We start from the raw sequence: 25,919 nt of genomic DNA on the forward strand, positions 1-25,919 counted from the left end.
CAGCTGCTATATCTAGAAATTAGAAATACAGGGAGCATCAGTGTCAGAATTATGGGGAAAATATTACCTAACCAAAAATATCAATCAATACTTCCATAGTCAAAGAATGTAAATATTAACCAACAATTTAACATAATTTTGTCATATATTTATGTAGATATTTATATATACATATTTGAAGAATGCAAAGAAGAGTACTGAGGGAGTGTTTGTAAGAGAGCTAATTTGTCTCTACCATTAAGGAAACAAATGACATTTAAAAAAAAATTTTTTTTTAACGTTTATTTATTTTTGGGACAGAGAGAGACAGAGCATGAACGGGGGAGGGGCAGAGAGAGAGGGAGACACAGAATCGGAAACAGGCTCCAGGCTCTGAGCCATCAGCCCAGAGCCCAACGCGGGGCTCGAACTCACGGACCGCGAGATCATGACCTGGCTGAAGTCGGACGCTTAACCGACTGCGCCACCCAGGCGCCCCACAAATGACATTTTAAAACTGAGTAATCCTTGGGGCACCTGGGTGGCTCAGTTGGTGAACTGTCACAGACTCTTGGTTTTGGCTCAGGTGGTGATCTCACAGTTTTGTGAGCTTGAGCCCTGTGTTTGGCTCTGTGCTGGCAGCATGGAACCTGTTTCTCTCTTTCTCTCCCTCCCTCTCGCTGCCCCTCCCTCCCTCCTTCTCTCTCAAAATAAAAAAATAAACTTTAAAAGAATTCATAAAAAAATAAAATTGAGCAATCCTCAACATCAGCATATTGTTTAGATTGCATAAATATTAGGCAATTAAAATAGCTGACAATTGAAAGTGGTTGTTGAATTGTATAGGGTTAGATTACTGGGGATCTAGTACCCTAAATTTCACCCAAAATAATTTGGAGCTACATATATATTTGGTGGGAAAACCACCCACTGAAATATCAATAGGGAAATATTTACTAGAGGCTTTGTATAGCAGGTCTCATTAACTTAGATATTTGCATATTTTTTGTACCTGAATCTAATTAGTATTTATACAAAAAGTGATTGGTACCAGAAATTAAGACTGAGGAAATTGCAATGAGTGATAGGTATATTAATATTGGGAACATCGTTCTGACTAATGTCCTTTTGCAATACTTAAGGGAAAGTGAAGAATGTGAGTAATTAAAGTCATTTCTCAGATAAATCTAGAAGACTGCAGAACTCACATAAGTAAAAAGATTCCTTTGAGTTTGCTGTTGCAAGCTAAGAAATAGCCCTACTAATTATTAGAAATAAGAGAGACTGTGAGGAGATAATATAATGATTTATGGGCTTTCCTAATAATTTGGCAGAAACATGACCCAAATGCAGAACACTCATTTACAGGCCTTGGGTGCATGATATTTGATAATTTTTGATACCAAAGAGTTGAATGGATAAACTTCAAGAGACTTCTTAGAAAATATCTGATGTTTGATATGTAATCCTGAGCTATCCTGTGACAAAGAAAAAAGTTTTCATTTTAATGGAGGAATACTGTTTTTGTTTGTTTGTTTGGTTCAGCTCAATAAATTCTGTTCAGTAAATTAGATTCTTAAATATGTGGTTATATACTGGGCATCAAATAGTTCTTTAATAAAGCAGACATTAATATTCTTCATTTTTCCCCCTTCCTTCTTATTAGTTGCCATATTGAGCACCTCCTGGATGGCGAGAATTGTGCTAGTGTTTTAAAATACACTAAAAATATCACAACAACTCAAGGAGTTTCAGGAATATTCTGCACATGAGGAAATATTTGTTTGGAGATATTAAATAAATTGTTCGATATCACAACACTAGCAAAGGGAAAAATATAGCAAATGTAATATTTTTCTATTACATCATGCTGTATCATTTTAAACATATATATCTTTTTAGTCAACAAGTGTTCATTGAGTGCTTAGTGCCTATCATGCTCTATTCTTGACAGTGAGAGAGAAAGAAAATGCAGTCCCTTTCTTTATGATTCTCATAGTCTAGTGAGAGAGTATTTGCATAAATACGTATTGCGGAAGCATGAAAATTTTGCTTTGGCTTTAGTATTCCTTTTTGGGAATTCTATACAAGTTGAGAAAATGAATTAAGAGCAGAATGCCACTATAAAATATCATGAGGAAGAAAGATTCCAAAACATCTATGATAAATCATCTGATACAAAAGATAGTAAGAAGAAAATTTAAATTAGAGAAAAATGATGTACTAAAAAACATATTTTGTTTTCACTTATCAAACTTGAAAATTTTTCCACAAGTGATTTAGAAATATTTCTTTCTGATGCTTTTAAGCCTATCAAGTCAAATATTTTGAACAAAATCTTATTGAACTGAGTGCAGTAGAATGTCAATCATTTTCTGTGGATGAATTTCAAAGAATTTTTAGTTTCACCCAAGCTATACATTCCAAGTAACAGAACTCTATCTTTGAAACTGGTGCAGAAACACTAGTTCTTGATTCACATTCTGCTGTATGTACCAACAAAGTGTGAGAAATATTATTGAATTGGTATTTTTCTTATTTTCCTAATAACAAATTTAGACATAAAGATACAACCATACATTTGTTTTACGTTTTATTATGCTGAGTTGTGAAGGATTTAATTCTTCTCGTTTACTTGGTAAGAAACTTTTAGGTCTCACATAGCTAACAACTGCGTGAATCGATTGATGAACTATTTATCGAATGGAAAATCAGTGAAACAAATGTCATACAACTGTGACTGACAATGAAGTAAATGTGGTGAAACCTAGGAGTGACATGTAAATAAACAAATGATGAGTATTTTTTCACATTCTTCAATTGTATGTTAGAGTAATTATAACACATTCTCATGTAACAAAAGTACTGCCCTTAAGCAGGAAGATACTTACCACTACTTAATCCAGACACATTTATAAGATATAAAATAGATGATGGAACTGCTTTGTCAGATATCAGATGTTCAAACAAGATGGAATCGAAGTGATCACATTTTTTAACGAAGAGTGAATTAAAGATTTAACACCATACTCTGCCAATAACAATGCCAACTTTCAAGACAGCTTGCTTATAGAGAACATAGTTTATTTGTTGGAATCTGCTAAAGAAATAACCAAATGAGTGTGACTTGAGACCAAAAGTATTTCTTACATTCTGTCTGCTATAAGGAGTCTCCCAAAAGTTTGTTTCACAGAACATGCTAAATTAATGTGCATGGAATGAAAGCTGAGATGCATGTGGGAATTTGGAGGTTTGTTATATTGAAACCAATTAAATTTCTCCATTGCTATATTTTTAGATCCAAGATTAAAAGAAATTTTATCTCAGGCAGTAAGTGTAAAACAACAGCTAAGCAAAAATATTCCTGATAAAATAATATGTGAAGACATTTTTAAGTCTTCTGAAAATAGGCAGAATCTTCTTTAAGCAGTGCAAACAACTCCAATTTGAGAAATTGATTTGATGAAATTACAGGAATTGAAAAGCTGATAAATCTCTACCTAGATGATAAAAGACTTTCAAAGTTAGTGGCAAACATTATCATCAACAGTATCCTACATTGACAGAATTATCCCCAAAACAATTGCACACCTACCAACCACACTGAAAGTGAGTGAAGTTTTCCAAATTAAAATTTCAAACTATTTGAATTGAAATTTACATGGTTAGGAGTGAAATTATAATTATCACTTAGGGAAATTTGAAAAAATTTTAAAGTCTCATCACTTCATTCTATGATGGTATTAGTTGGCCTCCCCTAAATATTGATTTTAACATTCAACTATTTGGCATTCAATCAAAAAGTGTATTGAGGGCATATCTATAATTTCAGTGTGGTACACTAATCTGCATTAGTGTATTTATTACTAAAATTATCAGGTAATAAATAGAGTAGGCAGTGGATTCTGTGGTAGGAAATCAAGAAAAGCTCCATACCAGTGTTTTGCATAACAGTTTCTCAAACAGCAGTCACTTTTATAATAGTATTGAGAAAGAAACCAGGAATAGTGATAACCAATTTGACACAAAATTAAGAGTTAGTACAGTTATATTTACAACTGGAATAAAACTGTATTATTTTTGTATAGGTATCATTATGTCTTCTGTGTTGATTGTACAACCAGTCAAATATGTGTTATAAAATGTGCATATTTAGTATAATATATGTAATGCATTGCATTTGAATATTTATGTGAATGTTTAGTTTTATCAATAAAGGAAAGAGGACAGTTTTATTTATACCAATTGTGAATTATCAAAGATTATATATATACTTTCATATTCTGGGAAATACTAATAGTTTTTTCTTTTTAGGCTCAAGAAATAAGTTTGCCTCTCCTGTGATCATTGGAATTTATGAGAGTTGTCACGGTCTACGAATTAAAACTAGGTAAAATAGTACTGTTATAATTTCTCTTTGTTAAAGGAGAAATTTCTAGTTGTTTTCCTCTATAGACAGGGCAGATAGAATAAGGGGGAAAAAAAGAAAGATGAATATAATTTTTACCAGTTGACTTCCAGTTCTAATCACACAGTCCTCTCTAGTATGAAAATAGGCAGAAAGAAGACTGGAATCAGCATTCCATACCCCCATCCAAAGGAAGCCAATGGGGCTTCTGCTCTCAACTGGTACAAGGAAATGTTCAAGTAGTGTTAGCACTGGTGAAACAGTGTAGAGGTCCATTATATGATTTGCTACCTAAAGTGACCTTAGAGTGTCATTCAGAGAAAACAACTTGTGTGGATCTAACCTAGTTCTTCCAGTGTGAAGTTCTGTTTTTGTAGTTCTTATTTATCCTTTAAAATTCTAGCATAATTAACATGGTGTTAAATTAGTTTTCGGGTGTAAAATATGATGATTCAACAGCTCTCTAAAATATTTGGCACACATCGTAAGGATACTATGATTTTTTTTTAAGTTTGTTGATTAGTTTTTTAAGATTTTATTTTAATTCCACTTACTTAACATAGAGTATTATTAGTGTTATTAGTTCCAGGCATACAATATAGTGATTCAACACCCTGTACTCATCATGACAAGGGCACTCCTTCATCCCCATCACCTGTTTCTTTTTGTTTTTGTTTTTTTTTTCCCATCACCTGTTTAACCCATCACCCTACCCCCTTCCCCTCTGGTAAACATCAGTTCTCAGTAAATAAGAGTGTGATTCTTGATTTGTGTCTCTTTCACTCTGTTATTTTTTCCCCTTTGCTATTTGTTTTGTTCTTTTAAGTTCCACATATGAGTGAAATCATACAGTATTTGTCTTTCTCTGACTTTTTACACCTAGTATTATGTCTTTGTAAATGGCAAGATTTTATTTTTATGGCTGGATAATATTCCATTGTATATATAGTGGAATATATATATATATATATATATATATATATATATATATATATATACACACACACACACACACCCCATCTTCTTTATCCATTCATCAGTCAATAGACTCTTGGCTAGTGTCGATAATGTTGCTATAAACATCAGGGTGCACATATCCCTTGAAATTAGTGTTTTTGTATTTTTGGGTAAATACTCAGTAGTAGTATTGCTGGATCATTAGGTAGTTGTATTTGTAATTTTCTGAGGAGCTTCGGTACCATTTTCCAGAGTGTCTGCACCAGTTTGCATTCCCACCAACAGTGTAAGATGACTCCTTTTTCTCCATATCCTCATCAACACCTGTGGTTTCTTGTGTTGTTGATTTTACCCATTCTGACAGGTGTGAGGTGCTATATCATTGTAGTTTTGATTTGCATTTTCCTTATGATAAGCGATTTTGAGCATCTTTTCATGTGTCTGTTGGCCATTTGGATGTCTTCTTTGGAAAAATGTCTGTTCATGACTTCTGCACATTTTTTAGTGAGTGTTGAGCTTTATAAATTCTTTGTATGTTTTGGATACTAACTCTTCATAGGATATGTTATTTGCAAATATCTTCTCCCATAAGTTGTCTTTAGTTTTGTTGATTGTTTTCGTCCCTGTGCAGAAGCTTTTTATTTTTAAATAGTCCCAATACTTTATTTTTTCTTTTGTTTCCCTTGCTTCAAGAGACATATCTAGAAAGAAGTTACTATAGCCAATGTCAAAGAAATCACTGCCTGTGTTCTCTTATAGGACTTTTATGGTGTGAGGCCTCACATTTAGGTATTTAATCCATTTTGAGTTTATTCTTGTGATGGTGTGAGAAAGTGGTCAAGTGTCATTCTTTTGCATATTGCTGTTGAGTTTTCCAAATTCCATTTGTTAAAGAGACTGTCTCTTTCCTATTGGATTTCTTTCCTGCTTTGTTGAAGATTAATTGACCTTGTAATTGTGGACTTCTTTTTTAATATTCTGTTCTATTGATGTACGGGTCTATTTACTTGTTTTACTATGGGTACTTACCAGTACTCTATTTACATACTTTACTATGGGTACTTACCAGTACCATACTGTTTGATTATTATAGCTTCATAATATAGCTTAAAGTCCAGAATTGTGATGACTTCAGCTTTGTTCGTTTTCAAGATAGCTGTGTCTACTCAGGGTCTTTTGTGGTTCCATACAAATTTGAGGATTATTCTAGTTCTGTGAAAAATGCTGGTGGTATTTTGCTAGGGATTGCATTAAATCTGTAGGATGCTTTGGGTGCTATAGACATTTTTAAAAAATTTAATGTTTATTTACTTTTGAGAGAGAGACACAGAGTGTGAGTGGGGGAGGGGCAGAGAGAGAGAGAGAGAGAGAGAGAGAGAGAGAGGGAGACATAGAATCCAAAGCAGGCTCCACGCTCTGAACTGTCAGCAGAGAGCCTGATGCAGGGCTCGAACTCAACCTGCGAGATCATGACCTGAGCCAGTCACACGCATAACTGACTGAGCCACCCAGATGCCCCAAATGTTTTAACAATATTCTTACAATCCATGAACATGGAATGTCTCTCCATTCATTAGTGTCATCTTCAATTTCTTTCATCAAGATATTATAATTTTCAAAGTAGAGGTCTTTCACCTCTGTGATTAGATTTTTCCTAGGGATCTTGTTATTTGGGATCTAATTATAAATGGGATTATTTTCTTAATTTCTCTTTCTACTTCATTATTGGTATATAGAAATGCAACATATTTCTGTACATTAATTTTGTATCCTGAAACTTTACTGAATTCATTTATCAGTTCTAGCAGTTTTTTTGGTGGGGTCTTTAGGGTTTTCTATATACAGTATCATATCATCTGCAAATAGTGAAAGTTTTACTTTTTCTTTATTTATTTGGTTGCTTTTTATTTCCTTTGTTGTTTCATTGCTGTGGCTAGGATTTATAGTACTATGTTGAATAAAAGTGTTGAGGATAGACATCCTTGTCTTATTCCTGATTTTAGGGGAAATGATCTCAGTTTTTCCCCATTAAGGATTATTTTACTTAAGGGTTTTTCATATGTGGATTTTAGAATGTTGAGGTATGTTCCCTCTAAACCTGTCTATTTTGTTGAGGGTTTTTATCATGAATGGATGTTATACTTTGTCAGAAGCGTTTTCTACATCTATTGAAATGATCGTATGGTTCTTATCCTTTCTTTTATTGATGTGACATATCACAATGATTGATTTTCAAATACTGAACCACCCTATAACAGAAGAATAAATCCCACTTGATCATGGTGAATTATTTTTCAATGTATTGTTAAAGTCAGTTTGCTAATATTCTGTTCAGAATATTTGTATCTGTGTTCACCAGGGATATTAGCCTGTACTTTTTTTAGTGGTATCTTTGTCTGGTTTTGGTATCAGGGTATTGTTGGCCTCACAGAATGAATTTGGAAGTTTTCCCTCTTTTCTATTCTTTTCCAATAGTTTGAGAAGAATAGGTATTAACTCTTCTTTAAATGTTTAGTAGAATTCACCTGTGAAGTCATTTGATACCGGACTTTTGTTTGTTGGGAGTGCTTTGATAACTGATTCAATCTCCTTGCTGGTAATCAGTCTATTCAAATTTTTTTATTTTTTCCTGTTTCAGTTTTGGTATTTTCTATTTTTCCAGGGATTATCCATTTATTTTAGGTTGTTCAATTTGTTGGCATATAGTATTTCATAATATTCTCTTATAATTGTATTTATGTGGCGTCAGTGTTATCTCATTTGAGTCCTTTCTATATTTTGTCTTGATAAATCTGGGTAGAGGTTTATCAAATTTTTTGTTTTATTTTGTTTCAAAGAGATGGCTTCTAGTTTTATTGATCTGTCCTATTTTTGTTGTTGTTGTTTTCTTTTTTTGTTTGTTTCTATACCATTTATTTCTGCTCAAATCTTTGTAATTTTCTTCCTTCTGGTGTTTTTAGGTTTTATTTTTTGTTATTTTTGTAGTTCCTTTAGGTGTAAGGTTAGGTTGTTTATTTGAGCTTTTTCTTGTTTCTTGTGGTAGGCCTGCATTGCTATAAACTTCCATCTTAGAACTGCTTTTGCTGTATCCCAGAGATTTTGGAGTGTTGTGTTTTCATTTTGATTTGTTTCTATGACTTTTCTTATATCTTCTTTTATTTCCTGGTTGGCCCATTCATTGTTTAGTAGCATGCTATTTAACCTTCATGTATTTGTGATCTTTCTAGATTCATTCTTGTGGTTGAGTTCTAGTTTCATAGTGTTGTGGTCAGAAAATATGCGTGTTATGATTTTTATTTACTTAAATTTGTCAAGATTTGTTTTGTGGACTATTATGTGATCTATTCTGGAGAGTGGCCCATTTCCATTTGAAAAAAAATGTCTATTCTGCTTCTTTAGAATGGAATTTTCTGAATATATATGTTAAAACCATTCTTTCCAGTGTGTCAATGAAAGCCATTTTTTTTCTTGTTGATGTTCTGTTTAGATGATCTGCCCATTGATGTATGTGGGGTGTTAAAATCTATTATTGTATCATGATCAATTAGTTCCTTTATGTGTTTATTAATTTTTAATTTTTAAAATTTTTTAGCTTTTATATTTGAGTTTATTCTTCATTTAACTTAAAAACTATAGTTGAATATTGAAAACTATAGCAAGTAGTGAGCTATGATTATGATCCTTTACTCATTCACCACTACATATAAAATGCCAGCAGTGGCATTCACTGGCCCCATTAAGAGGTCTGACACTGAACACCACCCCTAGAATGATGTTCATCATCTTCATATGATTTTCCATTGTGATGGCACTTCCTTTCCTGATTTGGATCATAGTTCACCAGTTCCACCTTCTCCGTTTCATCGATCTCTTTTACTTCCTTCATCTCGAGTAGGAGTTTTTCCAGATAAGGGAGTTTATCAGGAGACAGAGTTATTCTCAGGAAAGTTTACCTTAAATTGCATGATTAGGCAACCCTTTTCATATGGTCTATGATAAATTGGCATGCCTTCATTTAGCATATCCTTGATGTTTCCATACTCGAAAGTCTGACCAGGATGAGAGGTGGTGAGGATGGTTCAGTTGTCAAGAGTAGATATTGGCTTTTGAAAGTCACACAGTGTTTCAACCAGTTGTATATCCATACACATGAAAAGGTCTTCTTGCTCAATAAAAACATCATGGTCCATCTGGTCTAAAATAATGATAATATCCCTTGGTTCCAGTGCTTCTTGGTCTCCTTCACTATGGAATGTTATCTTCTGGCCATCTTTCATGCCTTTGTTAATAGGAATTTCTAAATCTTCTCTTGAACTGCAGCTTTTTTTTTTTTTTTCCTTCCACTGCAGCTTTTACATCTATCTTTACAAGTGATCCATTCTCCATGGCCTGGTACTCCATGAACACAGATTGGATTTGCTGAACCATTCCAGGTCCTATTTGATGAGTTCTTATTTGCATTCCAGTACTTTGGTAATTGGGACAACATCATTACCACCTCAGTCCTCACATTTGTCACAAATCATGTTCTTTTGCAGAGCTAGTTTTCTTGTTGCACCATTATATAAATATAAGGTTATTGAGAATGATATACAACATTTTTACCTCTCCTTTCTCTCTGCATCCTTCCTCCTCCTCCAAAAAATGTATTAAAGTTCTCCATGGGGGAACCAAAACTACCACCAGCTCCACCTTCTTTAATTACCTGTTCTCCTCCTTTGTCATTTAATTCCCTTTTCTTTGCATCAAACAGCACTTCATAAGCTTGAATCTCTTTAAACTTCTTTCCTTCATTTGGATTTTTATCAGGGTGGTACATCAAGGCCAGTTTCCTGTAAGCCTTTTTTGATTCTTCCTAGGTGGCATTGGGTTTGACTCCCAAAAACATCATACTAAGTGGTTTCTTTCACCATTTTCTACAGCTGGTGAGTGGGCTGAGGCCAGTGTGGGGGAGGAGGAAGGATGCAGACAACTCTGGCAGCCACCACTCTTGCCCTTCTCCCTGAACATTCTGCAAAGTTCCCTGTTAATAATTGTTTAATGTATTTGAGTGCTTCTATGTTGGTGCATAAATATTTACAATGCTTATATCTTCTTGTTGGATTGTCCCCTTTATTATTATAGAGTGTCTTTTTTTTTTTGTCTCTTGTTACAGTCTTTGTTTTAAAGTCTGTTTTGTCTGATATAAATATTGCTACTCTGGGTTTCTTTTGACATCCATTTGCATGATAGATGTTTCTCCATCCTCTCACTTTCTATCTGCAGGTGTCTTTAGGTCTAAAATGAGTCTTTTGTAGGCAGCATATAGATGGGTCTTATATTTATTCACTCCGTCACCCCATGTCTTTTAATTGGAACATTTATTCCATTTACATTAAGTACTTATTGATAGATATGTATTTATGGCCATTTTATTATTAGTTTTGTGTTTGTTTCCGAAGATATTTCTGATTGTTTCTTGTCTTTCTTTCATATTTTGCTGATTTTCTTTAGTGACATATTTGGATTTCTTTCCTTTTATTCTTTGAATGTTTATTAATGTTTTTTCATATATAGTTACCATTAGGTTTGTATATAAACTCTTCTGCATATGGCAGTCTCTATTAAGTTGGTGGTCGTTTAAGTGTGTACCCACTCTGTTTTCCTCTCCTCCCCACATTTTAGGGTTAGGTTATTATATTTTTATATCCTGTTTTGTGAAATCCTTGACTGAATTTTTACAGAAATATTCATTTCTATAGATTTTGTGTTTCCTACCTCTATCCTGTCACTTTTGGTGTGTCCTTTATACTCTAAGTGTCCCCTTTATTTATTTATTTATTTTTAATTTTTTTTTTCAACGTTTTATTTATTTTTGGGACAGAGAGAGACAGAGCATGAACGGGGGAGGGGCAGAGAGAGAGGGAGACACAGAATCGGAAACAGGCTCCAGGCTCTGAGCCATCAGCCCAGAGCCCGACGCGGGGCTCGAACTCACGGACCGCGAGATGGTGACCTGGCTGAAGTCGGACGCTTAACCGACTGCGCCACCCAGGCGCCCCATCTAAGTGTCCCCTTTAATATTTTTTGCAGGGCTGGTTTAGTGGTCATGAAGTCTTGTTATTTTTATTTGTTTGGGAAACTCTTTATCTCTCCTTCTGTTCTGAGTGATAGTCCTGATGGATAGACCATTCTTGGCTGCAGATATTTCCCATTCAGCATTTTAAATATATCATGCCACTTGCTTGCTAAGATATTGTTGAAAAATCTCCTGCTAGCCTTATGGGTTTTCCTGTGTAAGTTACTTTGTAAGTTACTGACTTCTTTTGTCTTGCTGCTTTTAAATTTTTTATCACTATACTTTGCCAGTTTAATTACAATATGTCTCGGTGTGGTTCTGCTTTTGTTTTGATAAGAGTTCTGTACCTCCTGGATTGGGATATTTATTTCCAGATTAGGGAAGTTATCAGCTATTTCTTCAAATAGATTTTCTGCCCTCTTCTCTGTCTTCTTCTTCTAGGGCTCCTATAATATGAATGTTATTAGACTCAATTGAATCACTGAAATCCCTAAGTCTGTTTTCATTTTGTATAATTCTCTCTCTCTCTCTCTCTCTCTCTCTCTCTCTCTCTCTCTCTCTTTAGCTTGATAACTTTCTATTACTCTGTCTTCTAGGTCACTACTTCAATCCTGTACTACTTCCAGCTTGCTGTTCATTCCATTGAGCATGTTTCTCATTTCATTTATTGAACCCTTTACCTCTGCTATGTTATTCCTTATCTGTGTGTTAAGGGTCTGACTCATGTCTTCTACTCTTTTGTCAAGTACAGTGAGTGTCCTCATAATAAATGCTTTAAATTCTCTATCAGACATGTTACTTATATCTGTTTTACTTAGATCTCTGACTGTGGCCTGGTCCTATTTGTTCATTTGGAATAAATTTCCCTGTCTCCTCATTTTGTCTGCCTCTATGCCTGTGTCTCTGTGTTAAAAAAAGCCAGTTGTGTCTTCTGCTCTTGAAAGTAGTGACTTCATGAAGAATAGGTCCTGGAGTTCCCTTCAGTAGAGTCCCCTATTCACCAAAACCTGGCACTTCAGGGGAATATTCTATGTATGTTGCTTATATCCTGTTGTTGTGTCTGAGTCACTTTTCTCTTCAGTGCAGTTGCCTGGACTTACTCTCTGCCTGTTGTGGGCTATGGTTGCTCTCTGTGATATCAGGCAGTGGGACCCAGGAAGGCTGGCTCTGAGGGCCATGCCTGCTGCAATACTTGGGAGCAGGGAAGCAATATTAGCAAAATTTGTACTGGGCCACCAGTCCTATGCCAGATTTCCAAAGTGCTATGATGTTTGGTAACTGTGTGCCAGTCTGGCGAGTGGTGCAAAGCCAGGCATGATACATGCTGGTGGTTGGAGGTGTGTGGCTGGCATGGTGTGATGGCTGGGCATAGCACTGTAGCTTGGTGTGGTGCATGGCAACAGCTGTGGCATGCGGCAGCTTGGCATGGCATGAAGGTGTTTGGGGGTACATGGCTTGGTGTGGTGTGTGATGATAAATATACTCAATATCCTTCACCAATTTAATGCATCTCCTAACCCTCTCCCTTCCATCAACCACCAGTTTGTTCACTATATTTGAGTCCATTTTTTGTTTGTCTCTGTTTTTATTTCTTAAATTCCATGTTTAAGTGAAATTGTATGGTATTTTTCCTTTTCTAACTGACTTATCTCACTTAGCATTGCACCCTCCAGATCTATCATCATGTTGCAGATGGCAAAAATTTCATCCTTTTTTATGGCTGCATAAAATTCCATTGTACACGTTTGTGTGTGTGTGTGTGTGTGTGTGTGTGTGTGTGTGTGTGTGTGTATCTTTATTATCCACTCATCTGTGGATGGACACTTGGGTTACTTCCATGTCTTGGCTATTGTAAATAATGCTGCAGCTAACATGGAGGTGCATACATCCTTTTGAATTAATGTTTTCATTTTCTTTAGGTAAATACCCAGTAATGGAATTATTGGTTCATATGGTAATTCTATTTTTAATTTTTTGAGGAATCTCCATACTGTTTCCCATAGTGTTTCCATCAGCTTGCCTTTGTACCAACAGTGTAAGAGGGTTTCTTTTTCTCCACATCCTTGTCAACATTGATGTTTCTTGTGTTTTAACTTTAGCCATTCTCACAAGTGTGAGGTGTATCTCATTGTGGTTATGATGAATAAAAGTTGAAACAGTGGGGGGCGCCTGGGTGGCTCAGTTGGTTGAGCGTCCGACTTCGGCTCAGGTCATGATCTCGTGGTCTGTGGGTTCAAGCCCCGCATCAGGCTCTGTGCTGACAGCTCAGAGCCTGGAGCCTGTTTCAGATTCTGTGTCTCCCTCTCTCTCTGACCCTCCCCTGTTCATGCTCTGTCTCTCTCTGTCTCAAAAAAAATAAATGTTAAAAAAAATTAAAAAAAAAAGTTGAAACAGTGGAAATCCTTATCTTGGTTCTTAGGGAAAAAGCTTTCAGTTTTTTACCATTGAATATGATATTAGCTATGGGTTTTTCATATATGACATTTAGAATGTTGAGGTATATTCCCTCTAAACCTACTTTATGAGAGTTCTTATCATGAATTGTTGTTGTACTTTGTCAAATTCTTATTCTGCAAGTATAAAGATTATCATATGGTTTCTTTTGTCATTTCTCTTATTAATGTGATATATCATGTTGTTTGCTTTGCCAGTATTGAACTACCCTCACATCCCTGGAATAAGTCTCACTTGATTGTGGTGAATAATTTTTTACTGTATAGATGGATTCAGTTTTCTAATATTTTGTTGAAAAATTTTGCATCTTTGTTCATCAGAGCTAATGACCTGTAGTTTCCTTCCTTCCCTCCCTTGTTTTCCCCTCTCCTTTTCTTCTCTTTTCTTTCCTTCCTTCCTTCCTTCCTTCCTTCCTTCCTTCCTTCCTTCCTTCCACCTGGCTAAAGATTTCTCAATTTTGTTGGTGTTTTTAAAGAACAGCTCCTGGTTTCATCAATTTGTTCTATTGTTTTGAAATCTCCATTTTATTTATTTTTTCTCTATTCTTTATTATTTCCTTTTGTGTACTGGCTTTGGACTTTGTTTTATTTTTTCTTATTCCTTTAGATGTCAGATTAGGTTGTTTGAGATTTTTCTTGCTTCTTCAGGTGGCCTCTATTGCACAATCTTACCTATTAGAACAACTTTTGCTGCATCTGAAAGATCTTGGACTGTTGTGTTTTCATTTTCATTCATCTCTATGTATTATTTCATCTTTGATTTCTTGGTTCTCCCATTCATTGTTTAGTAGCATGTACTATAACCTCCATGTATTTGTGTTCCTTACAGACTTTTTCTTGTGGTTGATTTCTAGCTTTATACCATTATGGTCAGAAAAGATACATGATATGATTTCAATCTTTTTCAATTTATTGACACTTGTTTTGTGGCCTAACATGTGATCTCTTCTGGAGCATGTTACATACACACTTGAAACAATGTATATTCCCTCTGTTTTTGGATGGAATGTTCTGGATGGAATGTTCTATATTAGATCCATACATTTTGGTCTAATGTGTCATTTGAAGCCAGTGTTGCTTTGTTGATTTTTCTGTCTGGCTCATCTATCCATTGGTATAAGTGGGATGTTTAAGTTCCCTACTATTATTATATTACTATTGATTTCTTCCTTTTTGTCTATTAATAGTTGCTTTATATATTTGGGTACTCCCAAGTTAGATGCATAAATATTTATGATCATTACATTTTCTTTTGGATTGTTCCCTTTATGATTGTGTAATGTCCTTCTTTTCTCTTGTTACAGTCTGTTTTAAAGTCTCTTTTTGTCTGGTGTAAGTATTGCTGTTCTGGCTTTCTTTTCACTTTAATTTGCATGATAAATATTTTCCCATCTCTTTACTGCCAATTTGCATGTATCATTAGGTCTGAAGTGAGTGTCTTATAGGCAATATATAGATGGGTGTTATTTTTTTTTTTTAATCCATTCAGTTACCCTATGTATTTTAATTGGAGTATGTAGTTCATTCAGTTACATCCAGTAATTATTGATAGGTATGTACTTATTGCCATTTTGTTACTCGTTTTATAGTTGTTTCTGTAGTTCTTCTCTCTTCCTTCTCTTGCTCTCCTCCCTTGTGGTTTGATGGGTATGTTTGGTGATCTTTGATTCTTTTTCCTTATTTTTTGCATATCTATTAACCAGTTTTTAATCTGTGGTTACTATTAGGTGTATATATAACACCCTATGCATACAACATTCTATATTAGGTTGATGGTTGCAGAAGTATAAACTCATTTTAAAAGTGCTAAATTTTTACTACCTGTCCAATTTTTATGTATATGATGTTATACTTGACATCCATTTATTTTATGTATCCCTTTACTGATTTTTATACATACAATGTAGTTTACTGTTTTTATTCTTTAATTTTCATACTGGTTTTATAAGTCATTAATCTACTACTTTTATTATGTTTGCATGAACCTATGCAATTTTATTTCTTTCCTGATGTTCTAACTCCTGATTATGTCCCTTCCTTTCCACTCAAGAATTCACATTAATGTTTCTTATAAGGCTAGTTTAGTGGTAGTGAATTTCTTTAATTTTTTTTTTTTTTTTGACTAAGAATCTCTGTCTCTTTTTCTGTTCTGAATAATAGCTTTGATGGGTAAGGTATTCTTGGCTACAATTTGTATTTTTTTCTTTCAGCACTTTGAATATATTATGCCATTCCCTTTTGGCCTTCAAAGTTCCTGCTGTAAACTCCAATCATAACTATATGGGTTCTCCCTTGTACGTAACTGTTTCCTTTATCTTGTTGTCTTAGAAATTCTCTTTTTAACCCTAATTTTTACCACTTTAATTATCAAATGTCTTGGTATGGCCCTCTTTGGGTTGATTTTGTTGGGGGTTCTCTGTGCCTCCTGGATCTGGATTTCTGTTTCCTTCCCCAGATAAGAGAAGTTTCAGCTATCATTTCTTTTTGTTTATTATATTTAAAATTTATGCCCCCTTTCTCATCTTCTGGGATCTATATAATGTGAATGTTATTATGCCTGATAATATTGCTGAATTTCCATAACCTATTGTTATTTTTTATTATTACTTTTCCTTTTTGCTGCTCAGCTTGATTGCTTTCCATTATTTTGTCCTCCAGCTTCCTGACCCATTCTTCTGCTTCCTCTGGTCTATATTTATTCTGTCTAGTATCTTTTTAATTATACTTACTGAGTTCCTCATCTCTGATGGGTTCTTTTTTATATTTTCTGTTTTTTTTGTTGTTGTTGTTAAAGGTCTCACTGAGATTGTCTACTCTTTTCTGAAGTCCAGTGAGTTTTTTTTTTTTTTTTTTTTTAAGAGAGAGAAGCAGGGCTCACCCAAAGTGGGACTCATGTTTTTACCCAATGACGGGCTTGTGCTCACCTGAAGTGGGGCTTGAGCTCACTGATATGGGACTGGAAATCACGAACTGTGAGATCATAATCTGAGTCAAAGTCAGACACTTTACAAATGTGCCACCTATGCACCCTGAAGTCCAGTATCTTTATGATCACTACTTTGAATTGTCTATCAGACATATTACTTATCTCCATTTTATTATCTCTTTTTTTTCACTTTGTCTCATTCTTTGTGTCTGTTCCTTGTATAGGAAAGTTATATATGTCTCCTGCTCTTGAAACTAGTGTCCTTATGAAGAAGAGATCCTGTAGTGCTCTGCAGTTCAGTGTCCCTCATTCACCTGGCACTTTAGGTATGTCATAAACCTGGCACTTTAGGTATGTCTCCTATATGTCACGCACATGCCCTACTATTTTGGTTTAGTTCAGTTGGCTGCAGTGACCCTCTTTGCTTGTTTTGGTCAAGGTTTGGTCCATATGCTGTTAAGGGGCCAATCTGAGGCTCTCTTGGGCTTGTGTTAGGTTATACCAAATATTTGCCCTCAGTCCAGGCATCAGAACTATGGTCACATTGGGGCGCCTGGGTGGCTTGGTGGGTTAAGCATCCAGCTTCGGCTCAGGTCATGATCTCACGGACGTGAATTTGAGCCTGGTGTCGGGCTCTGTGCTGACTGCTCAGAGCCTGGAGCCTGTTTCAGATTCTGTGTCTCCCTCTCTCTCTGCCCCTCCCCTGTTCATGCTCTGTCTCTCTCTGTCTCCAAAATAAATAAACGTTAAAAAAACAAAAAAACAAAAAAACAAAAAAACTATGGTCACATCAAACTGCAGGGTGCTCTCTTCGCATTGTTCCCTAAGACGTTTCCTTGGTGGGCAGGGCCTCCAGTCAGGCCACATGCCTGCCCCCAATCTGTCTATTGGTGTTGCAGTAACCTTGAACTACAGGGTTCTTTGTGTTGCCCCCTGTGAGGTTTTTTGTTGGTGGGCAGTATCAGCAGTCAGATCAAATGTCTGCCCCCAGCCTACTGCTGGGACTACATTCAAACTGGTGTATGTATCTATATTATCTTCCCCTCACCCCAGGGAGAGAGTCACTTTGGAGTGGTGCTGGCCCATATTGGGCCTGCTTGTAAAATGATAGATGTCTGGCACTGCTTTATTTGAATTCCTTCAGAGTAGGGCATGTTGGATGGGGCAGTCCATAGGAGAATACAGGGGTAGGACACACAGTGCTAGCAAGCTAGGTGTGGAGTGTATGTGTGCTGGTTCTAGCAACTGTCTGGTATCTAGCCTGGGGGTTCCGGCAGAGAAATGATGCAGCCAGTTCTTATGTTCTTGGAAAAGCCTCCTAAAGATCCCTGCCCCTCCTGTGCACAAGTTCTGAGATTAGTCAATAAATCTATTCATATACCTCAAGTACATTTCCAACTGCTGCTTTTATGCTGTATCTTTGCAGGATTATTTGTTAGGCTGTCTCTGTAAGGGTGGGGACTATTTCCTATCAGTCTTGAGCCCTCACTGCCCAGAGCTAAACCAGGTGATTTTTAAAGTTCCGGGTGTGGGGTGCCTGGGTGACTCAGCTGGTTGAGCATCCGACTTCAGCTTAAGTCATGATCTCACAGTCCGTGGGTTCGAGCCCCGCGCGTCAGGCTCTGTGCCTGATAACTCAGAGCCTGGAGCCTGCTTTGGATTCTGTGTCTCCCTTTCTCTCTGCCCCTCCCCTGCTCATGCTCTGTATCTCTCTGTCTCAAAAATAAAAAAATAATTTAAAAAAACATTAAAAAATAAAATAAAATTTAAAAAAATATATAATAAAAATAAATAAAGTTCCTGGTGTTAAGCCCCACTGATTGTAAGAACTCAAAAGTTTAAGACTTTCTGGTTTTCATAACTATATATTATGGGACCATGTCTTCCCCGTATGAGTCCCTTGTGTCTGGGGAGCCCGGGGGGGCATCTGCTTCTCTCTCCTTTGTGCTTATGGTGTCCCTCCCACTTGTGGTTAGTCTCAAAGGCCTTTAGTTCCTGACCATGTGTCTTACCCTTCCTACCATTTTCAATGTGGTCTCTGTTCTATGATTAAATGTGGAGAGTCTGTTTTACCAGTCTTTGGGTGGTTTTCTGGGTTAGTTACATAGATGTGGCTGTTATCTGGGTATATCTGAAGGATAAAATGAGTATAGGATCCTCCTACTCTGGCAACTTCCCAGTCTCCTCCCAGTGTGAGGATTTACAAAAAACATTTTGCATCTAATCCAATTTATTTTCCTCTTCACTTTAGCTTTTCAATGCAATATAATTTACTTCCAGACCCTTTCAGACTTCGTCCAAAGTACAGCAAACAGAACCACTAGACTAAGTTTCCATCTCTAACTTCTCTTTACTAATTTTTGTATGATTATTTTTTAGCAGTGAGAGAGGACTCCACATGAGGGCTACTGGGAGCTGCTCTTCTCCAGTGTTTGGTCAAACTCCCACTGTGTTCTTGATTTCTCTCACTTTTGTGGTCATAAGATGTAATAATTTTATAGATAGCCTTCCTTTTTATTTTGGCTATTTTTTGCTGAGGTCTTGTGACCTCTGTTTCCAGAATGCACTGAGTCTACACATTATATTTCTAATTTAATAGCTTGCTGTCCTTCAAAACAACAGATTTCAATGTTGTCACCACTACCTATTCTACACTAAGCAATAGAGATTTGCAGAATTTCCTTGATTATCAATAAGATCAGTAAACAATTGTAACAAGACAGGCTTCACTGGAAAACATTTTCATTATCCATTATGCATATTTTATTAAGAAAAAAGCAATTATTTTGTGGCAAATTAAGACAGTGATAATAAATGGGATTAATAAACAACTTACCCTATGCTTTATCATGTTATTTTCTTTCCTCATTTCTGAAGTGCCCATCTCCTCTTCACACATACAATCCCCTATAGTTTTCAAGCCTCTCCTCAAGCATGTTCAGATGACTTAACATGAAGCTAACTAATGGTATTGATATTTAGCCCACAGAGACCTTTTTGTTTAGCACTGATTTTGAAGAAAAAAAAGTGATGGTGCATTAGTTCAAATGCAAAAGTTTTATCATTAAAAAAGTGTGATATTCAATTTTAAAAATATACACTATTCCAAAAGGCCTCTACTGCATAAATGCTTTTCTCTAAATCACTGTGCCATTATTTTCCAGAGAGCCTAGTCTGAGGTAATTAGTTTTGCTTCTCTTTGTGAAATCCATTGAGAACAGGTCAGTGGATAATGAATGTGAATCAGAAAATCTTCAGCACATTCATTTTTAAACAATTCTTCACAATGACTAGTTGTTTCTGGCACAGTCCCCACTGAACAAGAGCAGCACAGGGGGCTAGGATGCCTGACCCAAGGTCCCTAGCACTGGATGATGTGAATCAGGTTGTGTCACATTGTTTTAATATTTTAGATTTTTTTCTAGTTAGGCACACATAAGGCATTTTGTCTTCATTAATTTAATTTAAGTCTTATGAAAACAGACAAGATTAAAATCAAATAATTTAGGAAGTTTGCTGGAAACAGAACTCTTTGAAATCATTTTGGGACCTGGAGACTTGAATTGTACATCTAAATTGAACAGTATGGAAAATGGTCTTAAGGGGTAAACAAGAAGATAAAGTGGGTTACGTGGCACAATTTGTGCCTTAAAATAATATTGATTTGGTTTCATTGGCTCCTGCGAGTAAAAATAATAGTGAAGATCATTTTTAAAAAAGCTAGTAGCAATCTGGTTATTTTCTCAAAATAATTTTCAGCTTTTCCATAAGACTTCTTCATACAAAAAATTTGACAAATTTTAGATCATTTTACAAATAATTATGGGTGGATTCATCAATTTTAATATACTTGTATTATATTACAAACAATATAACTTCAGTAGTTATAGTTAAGTAACTAGTAACTTATATTTCATTTGAGATTACTTATGTGACATTTAATTTAAACAAATTAATGCAAATAATTTAACTAGTAAGGAATACATTTCTGATCCTAGAAGGCCATAAGAAATATACTAAATAACATTATATGAGAGAATTCTATAAATGAGGACTTCTAGGAAGACATATCTTATCTCATATAATGTTATCACTTGCTTATATGATCCTCTAATTAGCCACGTAACATATACTATTATAAAATGGCATGAAGTCTTCAAAGTATAAATTATATTCCAGTTTTCTTGTTTTTGGAGTACTATTTGTACATCAGTTTGTATACTTTATTTTGAACTGTAGGTAAAATATCTTTTAAAAAGTGAGTTGAGGATTAATAGAACCCAAAAGGGAGCAATAAAATGTTATTTACAACTGTGTGTTTGTAACAGTTTTTATTTTATTTATTTATTTTTTTAAATTTTTTTTTTCAACGTTTATTTATTTTTGGGACAGAGAGAGACAGAGCATGAACAGGGGAGGGGCAGAGAGAGAGGGAGACACAGAATCGGAAACAGGCTCCAGGCTCTGAGCCATCAGCCCAGAGCCTGACGCGGGGCTCGAACTCACAGACCGCGAGATCGTGACCTGGCTGAAGTTGGACGCTTAACCGACTGCGCCACCCAGGCGCCCCTGTAACAGTTTTTAAAGGAATGCTGAATAGATATGTCTGAACAGAGGATTTATAAAATAATTTCATATTTTAATTTATGGCCTAGTTTAATGCTTAATGGATGTGCCATGGAAATTAATGTAAATTCATCATAATGAAAGAATTGATAGATTTCTGACAATGCTGTGACAGCTGAATTAATGTGTGTGAAGTGTCAATATTAATGATAAACATTAACAAATACTGCATATAATTGGATTAACAATGGTGTAAAACAATCTTTTGCTCTTATGCAAAACTCATTTAACCAGGCAGAGAGATTTTCTTATGCTTAATATGAATACTTAATTCAAAATAGAACACTTAGTACAGAATTCTCAAGGAGATTCCATTTATATATATATTTTTAAGTTTATTTATTCTTGAGAGATAGAGACAGAGCATGAGACTGGGGAGAGAGAGCGGGAGGTACAGAATTTGAAGCAGGCTCCAGGGTCTGAGCTGTCAGCAAAGTGCTTAATGCGGGGCTCTAGTCCACGAACTGCGAGATCATGACCTGAGCCGAAGTCGGACGCTTAACCGACTGAGCCACCCAGGTGCCCCTCAAGGAGATTCCATTTATATTGCCAAAGCTTATATTCATAAAATCTGTTTTTGCTTTTGTGACTTCTTCAGGAATCACAGTTTTGGTGCTAAGAACTCAAATTTATTTATAAGTTACTATTTTTGAAAATAAATTGAGTACTCAAAGTATTAAGAATATGAAAAATCTATAATACCTACCAATCCACAATTCATTTTCTTTTTTTTTTTCTGTTTCTTTTTTCTTTTTTTCTTTTTTGTAAGTGGTAGAACGCTCATAATCTCCACCCTGCCAGCCAAGTCTACATTTCAGTATGGGCCGACATTGTGTATTAGTTTTTGAGATGTTTCAAAGCAAAGATACTTTGGATTATTCCAGTATCCTATTAATTTTGTGACTGATGAAAAGACATTGACAAAAATAAGGCATACCTGCCATTCTCTTTAATCCTTTGGTCAATTATGTACCATGGAAAGCAGGTGGTATAGCTAAAACATTGTTTAATTCAGAAGAGCTGAATCTTGCCTATGGGTATAAGGAAAAGTGAACCTGATACATATACATTTTTTTTTTTAATTTAAAGAATCATATGGTAATAGTTTACCTCACCCCTTATTTGATAGTAGATCTACCGACAAAGGCCAAGGTATGACTGGGAGCTGATGCTGTGCAGGACTTCTGATTTTTAATATATTTTAAATTTGAAGTTTGCTGAAGTATACATTCCCTTAAAATGAGTCATACCATTGCTTTTGGCTCAAGGTTGAGTTTGTCTTATCTTACTGGTTTTGTTTTGTTTTTCTGTTTTATTTTTCCCCAGCATTCTACTACTATGCTTCATTGCTTATAGTAACTATTATAAAAAAATATTTGGGAAAATCATAAGGTATTGTTAGATGAAATGGGTAATAGTTTCATGCACATGCAAATTGGAGGCTAATATGTATATAGGTGAGAAACTTAGTCTCATCTAGAGTCTACTAAAAATATTAAATGTTATAAATTAAATTCATGTGCTCCACTGAAATCTAAATAACATTTTTTCTTAGATGTGATGTGACCATGTAACTTTCTTCTAGCATTTTAATTCTTACTACAACTCATCCTAAAAGACTTCCTTTTAATGATTTTATTACAGAAATTTTAAACCATACCCTAAATGAGAAAGAATAGAATGAATATAATCATGACTTAGAATGTACCCATGACTGAGTTTTAGTAAGAAACTGATCATTCAGTTTTAGTCTGAACAGGTATGTACTGAATACATAATAATGCATGATTCTTTTTTCCCCAGAAGTTTTTATATATCCATTTGCATTTATCTTCTCCAAAGCATATAAGGTAGATATTATTATGCTCTGATTGTAATAAACATGAAAAGTATGTACAAAGAAGTGAACCACCAATGGACACACTGAATCTTTCATAATATGAATATGGCACCTGACCCTCTAATTTACAGGTCTAATTCTCTTTTCAAAGAACCCAAAAGAGTCAGATTTTTCTGTGAGATCAAGGATGAAGCAGGAGGTTGAGGACAGAGGTTAAAGCAATTCTTGGAGACCATAGAAGAGGAATAAGACTGTCTTGCCATTCTCAATCTCCTTCCCTGAGAAAGAGATAGTGAATTAAAAGGAGATAAATATTCTTGGGATCCATGGTTCTAAGCTGTCTTGTATGACTCCGACTTGAGAAAATGGTGACTGTGGTAGACAGTTGCTATATGAAACTGTTATAAATCTGATTGGGAAAACAGAGCAAGTTGATCTTCTTAGACAATGGTGCATCTAAAATGTGTCTGAACTATAAGTTATCCTGGATATTACTAAAATAGATATCTGTTTTTAAGTAAGAGTGGCAAGGTGTCAATAGTCATATGTTATTGTTTTAATGATGTTACGTTTTAAATTTTTTTTTTCAACGTTTTTATTTATTTTTGGGACAGAGAGAGACAGAGCATAAACGGGGGAGGGGCAGAGAGAGAGGGAGACACAGAATCGGAAACAGGCTCCAGGCTCCGAGCCACCAGCCCAGAGCCCCACGCGGGGCTCGAACTCACGGACCGCGAGATCGTGACCTGGCTGAAGTCAGACGCTTAACCGACTGCGCCACCCAGGCGCCCCAATGATGTTACGTTTTATACATTAATTTTTAATAAGGAAAATAACGTTCTATTAGGTTGGAAAATTCCATGTAATATAGTAATAAGCCTTTACTGGGTCAGAGACCAAGTGAATTGTGGAAAAGTATTTTTAATGCTCTCTCTCTTCATTGGGACCTTTTTTTTTTTTATGAGGTTAAAAGTTCAAATACTTGACATTTTAGATGTTTAGCTTGTCTTCTAATTTTAGAAGTATCTAAATTTTATTGTGTCATAAAACTATCAAACAGTGGATCTTAAAATTACAGAAGTTGATTTTTTTAACGTTTATTTCGAGACAGAAAGAGAGAAAGAGAGAGTGAGCATGAGCAGGGGAGGGGCAGAGAGAGAGAGAGAGAGAGAGAGAGAGAGAGAAAGACAGAGAAAGAATCCCAAGCAGACTCTTCACTAACTGCAGAGCTTGCCAAGGAGCAGGATCTCCCAGAACCCTGAGATAATAACCTCAGTCAAAATCAAGAGTCTGACACTTAGCTGACTGAACAAACCAGGCACACCTTTTCCCTTCCTTTCCTTTCCTTTCCTTTCCTTTCCTTTCCTTTCCTTTCCTTTCCTTCCCCTTCCCTTCCCTTCCCTCCCCTCCCCTTCCCTCTTTCCTTCTCTCCATTGATCTAGACAGACAAATTCATGGAGTCTTATGGTGGGAAATCACCTTATAAGTTTTCTCTTTTCTAACAATCTTCGGCAAGTTTTCATTAAGCCAGCAGAGTGTCTCCAATGCTAAGAAACTTAGCATGTACTAAAGTTAGTATAGACAGCTGGTTAAGTGCAAAGGCTCTGAAGTCAGATTTTTTTGTTTGAATGCCAGTTCTGCCATTTACTATACCTCATAAAATTATGAAGATTTAATGTGGTAATAAATCAAAATTATTCAGAATAGGGTGTCACATAATAAAGGCCATAAATAAAATAGTAATAAAGTATCACTATTATATCACAAGGACACTCATTTTATTTCTGAACTAATATACTTTTAAATATTTAATTTAGGATATGGGTTGGCAAACTTTTCTTATAAAGGACCAAGTAGTAAATATTTTCAGCTTTGCAAGCCATAGGGTTTCTGTTGCAACTACTCAGCACTGCCATGAAAAGCACGAAAGCAGTCTTTGACAGTATGTAAATGAATGGGTGTGGCTGTGTTTGAACTTTTATTTACAAAACAGGTGATGGGTCAGATCTGGCCCACAGGCCAGTTTGGCAACCTCTTATTTAAAAGACTTTAAGCCTTTTATAAAAATACCATTCAGAGAAAAAGCATATCTTAAAGCCATGATGAGGAAAATATTCCTTATAGAAGGGAGTCATGAACTCCATACTTCCTTGACAATTTGTCTGGGCCACCCACCTGATTATGATTGTCTACACAGTGGTTGAATGATGGAATTTAATTAATGAGAGTGAAAATTTGAAAAAGAATATCAAGTTTGAGTTTATGACTAAAATATTCATCTACCAAAAGAATATGTTGAACAAATTTTCAGCTAGCTTTTAAATGAAGACGTGACACCTGCTGTATTATATTACCATTTTGAATAGTAAAAACCATACATATTTATATGGTGTTTGAAGACCTTGTCTGACAGTGTATTAGAAGATCTCATTAGTATAGATTCATAGCACTTTAATTAAGATAATAATATTTTATATAAATAGAGCCTTAAAACACAGCATACAATAATTTGGAACTTAAATTAAAAATGTAAACTATTTAGACAATTTTTTTACATAACAAGTATATGTACTATTTCAAAATTATGCATAGGGCAGCAAAAACCAAAAAAAATTAGTTAATAATTTGAAATAGTATTCTAATAAAAATAAGTGGTCAAATGCATTTTTAAA

General features: G+C 35.3%; 1 long non-coding RNA gene and 1 pseudogene across 1 annotated transcript in view; one reads left to right on the forward strand and one right to left on the reverse strand.

Moving 5' to 3' along the window:
* LOC121035140 (uncharacterized) overlaps window positions 1–25,919 on the forward strand; it is a 102,362-nt gene that overhangs the window by 29,594 nt on the left and 46,849 nt on the right. The gene's annotated exons all lie outside the window — the stretch shown is intronic.
* On the reverse strand, window positions 9,081–10,257 carry LOC121035136 (dnaJ homolog subfamily A member 1-like; annotated as a pseudogene).

Source organism: Herpailurus yagouaroundi, unplaced genomic scaffold (assembly GCF_014898765.1).
Source record: "Herpailurus yagouaroundi ecotype Mexico unplaced genomic scaffold, PumYag 28, whole genome shotgun sequence".
Taxonomy (NCBI): Eukaryota; Metazoa; Chordata; class Mammalia; order Carnivora; family Felidae; genus Herpailurus; species Herpailurus yagouaroundi.